Genomic DNA, 14,704 nt, shown 5'->3' with positions numbered 1-14,704 from the left:
TGCCACATTCCCCAATTCCCACATTTCCCAATTCCCACATTCCCAAATTCTCACATTCTCCAATTCCCATATTTCCAAATTCTCACTTTCCTCAATTCCCACATTCCCAAATTCCCACATTCTCCAATTCTCACCTTCCCAAATTCTCACATTCCCCAATTCCCACATTCCCAAATACCCACATTTCCAAATTCTCACATTCTCTAATTCCCACATTCCCCAATTCTCACATTCCCCAATTCTCACATTCCCCAATTCCCACATTCCCCAGTTCCCACATTCTCCAATTCCCACATTCCTCAATTCTCACATTCCCCAATTCCCACATTCCCCAGTTCCTACATTTTCCAATTCTCACTTTCCCCAATTCTCACATTCCCCAATTTCCTCATTCCCCAGTTCCCACATTTTCCAATTCTCACATTCCCCAATTCCCACATTCTCCAATTCCCACATTCCCCAATTCCCACATTCCCCAATTCCCACATTCCCCAATTCCCACATTCCCAAATTCTCACATTCCCCAATTCCCACATTCTCCAATTCCCACATTCCCCATTTCCCACATTCCCCAATTCCTACATTCCCAAATTCCCAAATTCTCACATTCCCCAATTCCCATATTTCTAAATTACCATATCTCTCCCTTTCCACATCCTCCAACTTTTAAGTCACCAAGTTCCCACATTTCCTATTTCCTTACTACCGAAATTCTCAAATTCCCAATTAAAAAATTTCCCAATACCCAAAATTTTCAAAAAGCTACTTAAAACCTAAACTATCGACAATATCAGGTATTCGCTGTAACTAGACTGGTTCTAGTACCAGATACAAGTAGCAGATCTCTCCACTTACATAAAACGTAACTCCACTCTACAAATAAATTACCCTTCGAACTAATAAGACTTCTCTCCGCCCTCTCAAGCATTCCTAGCACAAAATTAAATAAAAAAATGTGCAACTACAACGAACCCCCCAAATGTCGTCGTTCCTAGAACAGCGCGAAATAGATATCGTGGAAATAGGTAGAAAAATTGCAAAAGGCGTTGTTTGATCCGAGTGGGATCAGGCATCGTGGATTTATTGGCGTCTGCCCAAGTATAATAAGTGGAAAGTACGTGGACATCGGCGCGTGGCGATTGCTTCCAATCGAGTGGCTAATCATCGGAAACCAATGTAGGGAGCTGTTCTATCAGGGCAAAGGGATTTTTCGAAACCGACGTTTCAACTTCGACCGATCTTCGTCTTCTCTTTTTTTTTATTGTCTTTTTGCCCGCCGATAGAGAAGGGGATTGGGCACGATAAGTCGATGCTTGAAATGCAATTACCGCGCGTTTATCGACATTCGTCTGGAAACGAATCGATCATACAGGACGAATGAACGTTGAACAAGAACCGTGGATTCGACGTTTCCGGTGCAATTAATGTAACGCAAAATTGAATTCCAGTTCGCAGCGAAAATTGCGTTACTTCGCCCGGCGGGGGTAAAAGCGTAACGGGAAGAATATCCGAAGTTTATGAGACGAATACGAGCGGCAACCGCAATGTATCTACTTTATGGCGGGTTTCTACGTCTTGCTCTCCGCGGCAGTTTCCTCGCGCCCCGAGCTCGCTCGTTCCGCTCGATACACTCGATGATACGGCCAGCTACCCCATCGAAATAAAATTCTGCCTACGCTACTGTTCCGATATTATGCGGCAGATATTTCAAACGAACAGACGCGATGGTACGTACAACTCGCCGCGCTACTCATCATCGTTTATTATTCAACCTTGCCTGAAATGGCAATAATGTCGGACGATGGTATTTAATTTCGTACCGCTGAACCGTCCTCGCGTTGTAACTCGCCCGAAAAAATTGTTACTAGCTATTTTGCGCTGCACATTTTTATGCGGATTATCTGGTTAAATTCTGCGCCGAATATAGGCTGCGTGCAGGTGACGTGAAGTGCACAGCTGCACGTTCTCAGACCTGATTACTAGTATCATTGGCGTAAAATATAATTACATTGGCGTAATTGATGGGGAATTTGGGAAATTCGTTTATTAGATGGATAATTTTTGAATCATCTATTTTTTCACTTTAAGAGGTTTCACTTCCATATGGAGGTTAGGTTGAATTCATTTGCATGGGCAACCTTTTTGTCTGTTTTATAATTGTGGGTTTGATTAGGTAGTTCTAATGCATCTGATAGATTGTAGTGCAAGGGGTTAAATTGCTTAAACACCCAAAATTTTCAGAAGCTACTTAAAAGCTACATTATCGACGACGTCACTGAAACCACATTCTCTAATTCCTACATACCCCAATTCCCACATTCCTTAATTCACACATTCCCCAATTCTCACATTACCCACTTCCCACGTTCCCCAATTCCCACGTTCCCCAATTCCCACGTCCCCCAATTCCCACATTTTTCAATTCCCATATTTTTTAATTTTCACATTCCCCAATTCCCATATTTTCCAATTCCCACATTTCCCAATTCCCACATTTCCCAATTCCCACATTCTCCAATTCTCACATTCCCAAATTCTCGCATTCCCCAATTTCCACGTTCTCCATTTCCCACATTCCCCAATTCCCACATTCCCAAATTCCCATATTCCCCAATTCCCACATTCTCCAATTCTCACCTTCCCAAATTCCCACATTCCCCAATTCCCACATTCCCCAATTCCCACATTCCCCAATTCCCACATTCCCCAATTCCCACATTTCCCAATTCCCACATTCCCCAATTCCCACATTCCCCAATTCCCACATTCCCAAATTCCACATTCCCCAATTCTCTCATTCCCAAATTTCCACATTCCCCAATTCCCACATTCCTCAATTCCCACATTCCCCAATTCTCACATTCCCCAGTTCCCACATTCCCCAATTCCCATATTTCTAAATCACCATATCTCTCCCTCTCCACATCCTCCAACTTTTAAGTCACGAAGTTCCCACATTTCCTATTTCCTTCCTACCGAAATTCTCAAATTCGCAATTAAAAAATTTCCCAATACCCAAAATTTTCAAAAAGCTACTTAAAACCTAAACTATCGACAATATCACTAAAACCAAATAGCCAGATTCTGAGTTCTCATGTCAATACACTTCGTTTTAAAGTTTAATAACGTTCACAATGGTCACGGCCATTTAGCTAACGTTCACAGCAAACATCGCCAGCAAAGTAAACAGACGGAAATATTGTTTCACTCGTGTCCATTTCATTGCTAACCGTAGTATAATCCGCAAGGGCCCCGTAAAAATTTCGCCGAGCAGTAGCGCCAGTTTTAAACTTAATTTCAAGCGGCCATTACTTTCTACGAGCATGTTCCGTCTGCCGGCTAATTGTTGGCTTCTTCAAAAAAATTCCTCTCGCGTCCGACGAAGTAACTCGCTGTTAATTTTTGCTGGCTAATTTTCAAATTGCAAATTTTTATTCCAATCAGTAGAAAGAAGAAATACTCGTTCGAAAAATCCTTCGGTCGCTTCCAATAACTTGGTAGAGAACAAAGTTCCCGATGTAATCTACTTACTTTCCATTCCTTTTGCTTCTTCGCTGCCGCGTTAACGCGCTTCGAAACAAATAATCGATAACACACCCTCGGCAATCTAATAACGTCTCCAACACTTTCAATCTTCCGTTTGCTGCGAGCTCCTATGAATTTTTAACCGCGGGACTAATTAAAACGGTTGTAGTCGCCTTTCAACTTTATTCTTGATTTTTGTAATTTGATGGGGTTGTACCTTTTGATTTGGTGGGAGATTTTTGGGTGGAGTGGCGAATGTTTGGAGCCTTAAATTTAGAAATTTTCAAATTCTTACATTCCCCAATTCCCACATTTTCCAATTCCCACATTCCCCAATTCCAACATTCCACAGTTCCCACATTTCCCAATTCCCACATTCTTCAATTTCCACATTCTCCAATTCCCACATTCTCCAATTCCCACGTTCTCCAATTCCCACGTTCCCCAATTCCCACATTCTCCAATTCCCAGATTCTCCAATTCCTACATTCCCCAATTCCCACGTTGCCCAATTCCTACATTCTCCAATTCCCACGTTGCCCAATTCCTACATTCTCTAATTCCCACATTCCCCAATTCCCACATTCCCCGATTCCCACATTCCCCAATTCCCACATTCCCCAATTCCCACATTCCCCAATTCCCACGTTCTCCAATTCCCACATTCCCCAATTCTCACATTCCCCAATTCCCACATTCCCCGATTCCCACATTCCCCAATTCCCACATTCTCCAATTCTCACATTCCCCAATTCCCACATTCCCCGATTCCCACATTCCCCGATTCCCACATTCCCCAATTCCCACATTCCCCAATTCCCACATTCCCCAATTCCCACATTCCCCATTTCCCATATCTCTCCCTCTCCACGTCGTCCATCTTCTAAGTTACCAAATTCCCACATTTCCTATTTCCTCAAAGGAACATATTACACTCACAACAAAACTGCAGCAGTTCAAAAATCACAATTTTCAAGTTATCCATTAGAAGAATCTTATCAAAGCACTCGATAAATTACATATATAACAAGGAACTAAATTTTCCCATCGAGTAGTTACATTTGATGTTAACATACGTGTGCAGAAAAATGTTAGTTCTCCCACGTGCGACGATGCGTAGTCGGTTTTAATCAGACACGTCAAATGGAACGAACAGTGGATTTAAAGCAACTGGAGCGCGAACGTCGTTCAAGGAAACAGCGAAACAACGATTCGGTCGATTGGGTTCGATCGAACGCGTCGAAAATCGAGCTAATTTCATCCGGCAGTGAACAAAAGTTGAACGAACGATCGTGTATCGAAAGATTAATTTTACTAACTGTGATTATTGGATGGATCTTTTTCATTGATGTGGAATAGGTAAGTCTCAAATAGCTGAGAGGCTTACATACGTTGCACTTCGATGTACATCGTATAATGGACTCCATTTTATATTTATTCTCCGCAATTTTAATATTCATTTTACAGAATTAAAATATACATGTACAGAATATACGTTTTACGGAATTAAAATATTCAACTTCAGAATTAAAATGTTCTTTAGAGTGAATAGTGAAGTTACAGACATGCTGTGGAGATTTAACTTGTAATTAAAAATGGAGGGAAGAGATGAATAAACAATCGGCGAAATATGAAGTAACAGACGCAGCAATTCTTTAATACATAAATTGTTGAATAAAAGCGTCATAGTTTTGAAGAAAAGTCTCTTAACAAATTTTGTAATATAAAATAAGAAACTAGAGAACAGATTTTAATATTATTATCCAGAATGTCGAACATAACCTGAAACATCTTTCGCGTACAAAAACGTAAAAATCCATGTTTCATATTTTTAAACATTTCAATAAATACTCCATCGATTCCTGAATAAAATCAGTACAAATTTGAAGGAAACTCTCTCACAAAATTTTGTAATATAAAATAAGAGACTTGAGAACAGATTTCATGCTCCACAATGTCGAACATAACCTCATTTTCAAAAGAACGTAAAAATCCATGTTTCGACAGCACCGAACCTAACCATTATCCCGTTAGAAATAGCAACAGGAAATGGTCGGCTGTTCGATCGAAAGTTTATCATAGAAGGTTCGTATAGGCAGTGAAAAGTTCAACGACGTCCTCTCCGGTTTTGCGTCGTATAGTCGGCTTCTTCGACCTCCCTTTCGGCCGTACGACGATTCTAAAAAGAAGCCACCGCTATGACCCTCTCGACGCCATTGGGGTTTACGGTTACGGTTAAGTACAGAGCAAAAGAGATCGTATCGTTTTCCGAACGATTTGGCTAATCGAGTGGCGCAAGGAAAAGAGCCGCAGCGATGCGCATCCGGGCCAACCTAACCGCTACCGGTTGCGGGAATTTAACTTTGTTCGCTCCAGTAACAAGCTATAATCTCTAAAGCATTTTTATCCTCTTGATCGTTTGGTAAATTGCAATTCTTGCGATACGGATTCAATCCTTTGGCCAATATCGGTATTTTTAAGGGGAGCTTGATAAATAAATTGATCTTTGATGCTGTGTGAACGCTTTTGGCTGCAGCTTGTGTGCGAATTTCGGAGGGTTTCGAGGGTTCGGAGAATTTGAAATTTAGGAGGGGGTTACTTGGAAATTTAGAGGAATTATTTGGAAATTTTTAAATTGGGGATTTGAGAATTTTGGTATTAATTAATACTCTAAAAAGTTTCAATATTCTAATATTTTAATGTGTTAGAACTTTAGAATGTCCCTGTCTTGAAGCCTCTGATTCTTTAAAAAAGTCTGGAAGATCTAAAATTGCTATGTTGCAAAGTTTCAAATCAGCTAAGTCCCAAGGTTCCAAAATTCCAAATCTGCTAAATCCCTAAATTCCAAAGTTCCCAATCAGCTAAATCCCACAGTCCCAAAATTCTAAAGTTCCCAATCAGCTAAATCCCACAGTCCCCAAATTCTAAAGTTCCAAATCTGCTATATCCCAAAGTCCCAAAATGCTAAATCTGCTATGCCCAAGATTTCAAGGCCCCAAATTAGCTATGTCCCAAACTCGCAAAGTCCCAAATCTGCTATGTCCCAAAATTCCTAAGTTCCAAATTAGCTATGTCCCAAACTTGCAAAGTCCCAAATCTGCTATGCCCCAAATTTGCTATCTCACAAAATTTCTAAATCCCAAATTTGTTATGTGTCAAAATTCCTAAGTCCCAAATTAGCTATGTCCCAAACTCGCAAAGTCCCAAATCTGCTGTGCTCCAAATTTGCTATGTCCCAAAATTCCTAAGTCCCGAATTTGCTATGCGCCAAACTCGCAAAGTCCCAAATCTGCTGTGCTCCAAATTTGCTATGTCCCAAAATTCCTAAGTCCCGAATTTGCTATGCGCCAAACTCGCAAAGTCCCAAATCTGCTGTGCTCCAAATTTGCTATGTCCCAAAATTCCTAAGTCCCAAATTTGCTATGTGCCAATCTCACAAAGTCCCAAATCTGCTATGCCCCAAAATTCCAAAGTCCCAAATTTGCTATGTCCCAAAACTCCAAAGTCCCAAATTTCCAACGTCCCAAAGTCCCAAATCTGCTAAATCCCTAAGTCCCAAAATTCCAAATCCACCAAATCCCAAAATTCCAAATCTAAGTCCCACACATCCAAACCCCCAAGTCCCAAATTCCTCATCTCACAAAATTTCCCTCCCACTCCCTCGTTCCAACCTCGCGTGCAGAAAAGCCTCCCCTAAAAACATCAGCACTCGTTTCTTTTTTCTTGCGACTCGAAACGAATTAATCCCGGCCGCTATAGCGGCAGACGTCACCGGGGAGCAGGTATTGCCGTGTTCCAGCCACGAAATCATACCGGACGTTACTAAATCCCGGATAGCGACTCCGTCTGGCATCGGTACACTCCGCGATTTAATCCTTGCACCGTACGCGACGTAAAACAACACGAAATTGCAATGTCGTCGCGGCGTCGAGTCTAAGGGGTGGTCCCGTTGGACGCGGGGGGTTGACAGGGACTACGAGTCGGATTACTCGTGGCAAAAGTTAGGCGACTCCTGTCCAGCTCGGGATAATTACGTGAGGTGCATTAACGTGGTGTACGTACCGACTGCATATGTATAATTACTAGTGCGGTTTACGAGCGCGTGTTATTCGAACGAGCACCTTCCCCTCGAGGACCTTCCTCGCGAACCGTCTGCTCGAACGCGTTCTATTTCACCTCTCTTCGATGTTTCCTCTCTCGATACTAATCCTCGATGTTACCATATGTATCGAACCACCGCGGAATATAGACGAGCATGATGCTCCATTTCGCGGAGATACAAACTGCAGCGGCAGCTTCTTCGAGATCCCCCCATTTTTACCGATACGAGGTTTCGAATGTTTTTACGTAAAGAGGAATTTATTTAAATTTTGTACTTTAGGTTATGTAAGCAATTATTGGAAATCGATTCGAAATTTTCTTCTGATTAAGATTCTTCTTTTGATGAAACGTTGCGGGCACAGTGTCGCTATGTGGCAGCCATTTAAATCTGCTGCCAGTGGAGGGCATCATAAAATGGCGGCCAGGAGTGAGGACATGCAACTATACTTGTTAAACGATTAATTCTTTATATATCAATTCTACACGGGTATACAGTAGATTCTTTCTTATAAAAGATGCATTATGCACCTTCGTGAGTTTAATAAATATATTTTGATTCTACAAGGAGCTCCTCATATTATATATTCGTTACAAAGTCATTCGTTACAGACTTATATTTAAAGTTGCATCAAATCCGCAGGTAAATTGAAGATCGATTGATCAAATGCAAAATACCATACGTTCATTGTTACACGAGAACAATAACCATAGTTTCAGTAACTTTGCGCGTGTAATGTATGCTGACAAGTTTAATGATATTCAACATATATCAAATGTAACGGTCACCTGGATATTACGCGGACTACATTAGGGAAAATGAGTACTTTGCATGCTGCAACCATTGTCGAATTAGATTGAAACTGTGAAATCAAAAGGAAGTTTTCAGACGAGCGAATATTTATCGATGTTATTATTTCTGAGTTATCATTTCTTTAAATCAACAATGTAGTCCGGAGTGTGCATTGTTTTCGGAAACAATCGTAAAGTACACTTACCGCGCGAAAAAGCACGAGGTCCCCTGCCAGAAGTCAGAGGCCAATATAGCTAGTTAAGTTCCTTGAAATAGCGTCCACGTTTCCCGTTGTAAAACTATCTACCTTGCTCAGTAATTTCTCTGGGAATACCCCAGAAAACAGCACAAAATTTTCGCAATTGCGAAACTCATCCTACTTTACTAACTCCGCCTCGGCAGAAGGATTTTGACCGCTGACCCATTTTCTCGCGAGGATGCATAGATAAGCGGTAACAACATAAACTCGTTTCGATGGAATTTCCATCGGGCGTATTTCGATTGACCGTCAAAAATGGAACAAACAATGCGCGCTAAATTGGCCAGCCCACGTGAAAGCTTGTTCGAGAGCTATAAATAACGCGCTTTGCATTAATTTATGGTCGACGAGCAGCACGGTCCGTGGGCGTCGTTACGATGATATACGCCTGCACGGGGTGTTATTTGGATTTCATTACGTCCCTCACCCAATTTTCCTTCTGAGCACTTGCTGGGCAAATGGGAACTCCCAAGAATCTCAACAGACGGGATAAAATGGCGTCGTGAATCGTTTGCGACCATATTTATCAAGCCCGGACACAGAAGCACAAATATTTTGCCTAACAATACTTCTTGCATGCTCTTCCATTAATTTGTTACTAACAAGGTTAGGTTTATTATCTTTAACTAAAAACAGAGTTTAACTCTTGTATAGGTTAGGTTCTGAGAAACTAACACAAAGAAGTTTCAGATAAATAAGGAGTGATTATACAGTTATTTGTTTTTTAACCTTATTTTCAATTCAAGTGTACATTTAGCTGGTTCTAATGTTAACCTCTTCCTCTTCAAACCTTACTCAAATTTTGAATACTCTTCAACTTGAAATTTAGGTTCAACTATAAGTTGCATTATCAAGGATGTGAATATAAAATACACAGAACATTTTAATTTTCTTTTTTCGTTTTAATGTTTTAGTCCCGAATAGTTAGTCTCGACTGACGCATCTGATAAATAAATAGCACGGGAAGGGGTTAAATATGATGTTTAAAAAGTGAATAGTTCCAAAGGTCCAAAAAGTGATACGGTGATCTGTTAAGGGAAGAAATAAGCTATAAAAGCAGCTTTCGATTGAAAGCCCTATTTTGAATCGTTCATCTCGGTTAATAGGCGAATCAATTTTCCGAGGGTGAACGGATCGAAAGGATCCAATTATCATTACCATCGGTGGGAAATGAATTGTTAATTCATTGATAAACCAATCGCGGTGTTGGTTGGTCGGAAGGCATGAACACAGTGAAGGTCTCTATTCCCGGTCGATTCTGCGGTGTCTGTATGTGAGTGTCGAAGAATAAAACCGAGATAGCCCGAAGAAAGGGTCGTGCTCTATAATGAGCGGTCCTTGCAGATCATTTTCTTAAGATAACGAGGCGTACTGTAACCGATACGAGGGTCCCTTGTCTCCGTCGTTTTTCATCTTTATTTACAACGTTACACGTACGTGGACCTTTATACACAGATATAAATAAAAGTATATAATCACGGGTGTGTACATGTAGATATAGACCGTACGTACACAATTTCATAGTAACGGGAACAATTCTTTATATAATTTACAAAGAAGATGCTAGGAGACGGGACACCCTAAGGGCATCATTAATGTCGGTACAGTCTCGGTCCTGGCATCCTCCTTTTATAATGCTCCAGCCTTTTCCAGGTGTCTCGTTTTCCCTTCGCCTCGACCTCTTCGGTTTCCGTCACCGGCCTTGCCACTTTCTTCTTCTCCTCGCTATAATCATTTATTGTATTCTTCGCTCTCTAATTAATCTCTGCCTCGAAGGTACCTATCCGTGGCCGCGAGCAGACAGAGGATCTTCTCTTTCGGCGACCGGGTTACCCCTCCGCGAACGCGACGCTTCTTTTTCCTCTCTCTCCCGGGGATTAAAAATGAGCCAACGAGAAAAAGAGGAGAGCCGAGAAAAAAAGAGGAACATACTGGAAAGGTGGACTTTAAACGAGGCGATGGCGAAAAAACAGGGGAAAAGCTCGTCGATGAAACGCTCACGATATTCCAAACTTTGTTTATCGCGTTATTTATAATTTTTAATAACCCGACTTCTCTGACGAATCGCGATACGATGTTGCTTTATTTCGGACCGATAAATTTTACGCTTGATGCGCTTCATAATGCCCACTCGCTGATTTAACGCCAATGTTACGCGCAAACTAACGGCTTTTATGGCTAAAAATCTTTCTCGTTTTGTTCGTTTACTGTCACTGCAATAAATGGGTTTGACACGTTTTGCACTTTTTGTTTGTTCACACTTTTTAAATTTGCAAATTTGGGACATTTGTTCATTTCAAAATTTAGGGGACATTGGAGAATTTTAGAGGAAACTTTAGAGTCCACTTAAGAATATAACGAGTTAAAGAAGTTTGAATATAACAAAACCTAACCTCACAATCTTCGAACCTATAATTTATTAATCATAGGTACTATTAATTTAAAAATGTATGAATTTAGGGGACATTCAAGAATTTTAGAGGATACATTAGAGTCCATACAGTGGACTTGAGAATATAGCGACTTAAAGAAGTTTAAATATAACAAAACCTAACCTAACAAACTTCAAACCTATAATTTATTAATCATAGCTACTATTAATTTAAAAATGTATGAATTTAGGGGACATTCAAGAATTTTAGACTACACTTTAGAGTCCATATAGTTGACCTAAGAATACAGGGACTAAAAGAATTTTTAATATACCAAAACCCAACCCAAAAATCTTCAAACCCTATTTCTGAAGATTGCAATCGGACCTCATGATATCTCGAGGACCTCATTACATCTCAAATCTCCATATTTCGAAATTTCAGTCACATAATTGTTTTCAAAATCGATTAAATATAGAGTAACTTGTCCAGCAAAGGTTATCGAACATATGAGATCGATATTGATTCATCGGAAAAGTTGCTGTACCGGCCAATAAATGCGTGAGAAATTGCTGGCCGGCTTGTATACATTACATATAAGCGTTGTGTTAGTATTAAAGGATATCTATTATAGCGGCTGGCTAGCAAGTGCAAGTGCAATATACCGGGCACGGCGCCATGAATTTTGAGCGTACACCGGTGCCATAGTTGTTGGCCGCTGGAACGGGGTCGAACAACGAACAGACGAGTTTATCGTTCCCAGGGATTTTAGCTGGAACCCTGCACGAGTTCCTCGATCGCTTTACGACGAATACCTTTCGTAGGTTCAACCTGTTCATGGCTACGTTTCACGATCCTTGACAGCTTTTTATGCAACCTTCTACACTCAAACTATAAACGTTTGTGGAGTATGAAGATCACTTTGATGATATAATTAATGTGACGTTACTTTCAGATTTGTTTTGGGTACTTTGGTTTATGTTCTCGTTTGGGGTGTGAGAATAACTTTCTTAGGTTTTCAAATTTTTATGATTTTAAGATCGTAGATTTTTGAATCTTCATATCTTTAAGAGCAAGATTTTCAAATCTTCATGTTTCAAATATTTCAAATTCTCGAAACTTGAAATTTTCAAATGTATGTTCTCCGAAATACTCGAAGCCCCAAAATTTTTGAATCTTCACACCCCCGAATAGTGGAATCCTCAAACTTTCGAATCATCAAAGCCTCAAATAGTGGAATCCTCAAACTTTCAAATCTTCACACCCCCAAAATTCTCAAGCTTCGAATTTTCAACCCCCCATCTTCTTTAAACCCCAAATTCTCAAGCTTCGAATTTTCAATCCCCCAAATTCTCAAGCTTCTAATTTTCAATCCTCCAAATTCTCAAGCTTCGAATTTTCAATCCCCCAAATTCTCAAGCTTCGAATTTTCAACCCCTCATCTTCTTCAAACCCCGAAATTCTCAAGCTTCGAATTTTCAAATCCCATCTTCTTCAATCCCCGAATTCTCAAGCTTCGAATCTTCAACCCCCCATCTTCTTCAACCTCCAAATTCTCAAGCTTCGAATCTTCAACCCCCCATCTTCTCCAACCCCCAAATTCTCAAGCTTCGAATCTTCAACCCCCCATCTTCTCCAACCCCCAAATTCTCAAGCTTCGAATTTTCAGCCCCCCTCTTCTCCAACCCCCAAATTCTCAAGCTTCGAATCTTCAACCTCCTATCTTCTCCAACCCCCAAAATTCCCAAGCTTCGAATTTTCAATCCCCCATCTTCTCCAACCCCCAAATTCTCAAGCTTCGAATCTTCAACCCCCCATCTTCTCCAACCCCCAAATTCCCAAGGTTCGAATTTTCAACCCCCCATCTTCTTCAAACCCCAAACTCTCAAGCTTCGAATTTTCAACCCCCCTTCTTCAACCCCCAAATTCTTAATATGTTAAAACTCCAAATCGCCAAATATTCACCCCACCAACCCCTCCAATCCCTAAATAATCAAATTCCCAATCCCGAAATGCATAACTCCATCAGCAGAAGAATGCACAAATAGAAGTTCGCATTAGGTTCCAGTAGAGAATGCACATTGACCGATCCAAATGGGCCGAATATTTTGTAAATCCTCGTTTGGACAGCGATCCGGCGGAACAATGGCTATTATTTCATTGATTAAATCGATGGACAACGAAGAGGAGGGTAGGACGCGTAAAAGCGACCACCGACTTTATTGCACGCACCGAATAGAATTTTGTTCGGTGGCCAGCCCGGTGTAACGCTCATATTTCTCCGCGTGAACGCGTACAAATTTTCATCATTTATTTAACCCGCGGAAACTGTTTTCGAATTTTTATCGACACCCAGCCCACCCTTTTTCCCGCTCGCTATTAACTCCACCCAACACCCGTTCTCGCCGTACCGTATCGATTCGCCACCTGGCCACGCGACGTATAATTGGATAGGCGATGAAAAAATATGGGAGGAAAAAATTTTCATCCCTCTCTCCCCTTTATACTATGGTTACCGTGGAAATTCTCTTGACAGTTGGCGGATAGTGACTTGCTGAAATTTCCCGAGCTATATATACCCTGCTGATTGATCCGACTGATTCGTGGACATTCGTAGAACACCGAACCATATTCTATGTATTCTGACAAACTGTGGTTTTCCTTCGCAGTCGATCGATTGGGATGTTTTATCTATTTTCTGCCTTTTGCTACAATGAAACAACCTATTTTATACTGTGTCGTACTCGATCTGTGTGTGGCGCAATTTTAAGGTTCATTCTCTATTCAAGTACGCAAGTAAATTCTTATGATTTTGACTACTTTTAGGGTGTTTATTAACGAGGTATTAACAGAGAATTAATAATTCGTGCGGTATTAGCAATAGGAATACGAAGGATTGCTAATACTGTGTTATTCTAACAAGACTTACAGAAATGTAATTCATCGATTCTAATGAAACTTTGCATCGAAAAATAGTACACATCTTTTTATTTCAATGGCACCCTTTGAACATTAGGTCAAGAATAAATAGAAAATGTTTAATTTAGAAGAGAAATTAGGAACTAGGAATTTTTAATTGAACAAAGAGATGAAGGGTGAAAGGGAGTTGCAGAAAGATGGCAGGTTTGACACTTTTAGGGTAGTTATCGTTAACGAGGTATTGGCAGAGAATTAATAATTCATACGATATTAGCAATAGTAATACGAAGGATTTGCTAACACTGTGTTATTCTAACAAGACATACAAAAATGTAATTCATCGATTTTAATGAAACTTTGCATGAAAAAATAGTAGACATCTTTTTATTTCAATGGCACCCTTTGAACATTAGGTCAAGAATAAATAGAAAATGTTTAATTTAGAAGAGAAATTGGGAACTAGGAATTTTTAATTGAACAGAGAGATGAAGGGTGAAAGGGAGTTGCAGAAAGATGGCAGGTTTGACACTGGGAACTAATGTGACGATAGTATTCCCGGTCGCAATATGGGAAGGAAGGTATATAGGTGAACTCTCTATGGATACGAGGGTTATAGGGGTTGGTTCCCTGAGCGATATTAGGTAGGTGGGGCATCTGTTCGGTATGGCCTGTATACGTAAGCCGTTAGTGCCAATATAGTATCTGTATACGGTGCCGTCCGACATAACGTTTCGGGTT

The 14,704-nt window shown here is 40.5% G+C and overlaps 1 protein-coding gene across 5 annotated transcripts in view; it reads right to left on the bottom strand.

Moving 5' to 3' along the window:
• The window catches only part of Scgdelta (sarcoglycan delta), a 289,022-nt gene that overhangs the window by 10,655 nt on the left and 263,663 nt on the right, over positions 1 to 14,704 (bottom strand). The window lies entirely within an intron of this gene.

This window comes from Megachile rotundata, chromosome 12, assembly GCF_050947335.1.
Source record: "Megachile rotundata isolate GNS110a chromosome 12, iyMegRotu1, whole genome shotgun sequence".
NCBI classification, from domain to species: Eukaryota; Metazoa; Arthropoda; class Insecta; order Hymenoptera; family Megachilidae; genus Megachile; species Megachile rotundata.
Note: the sequence above shows the minus strand (reverse complement) of the source record. Positions and strands in the feature narration are given on the sequence as shown.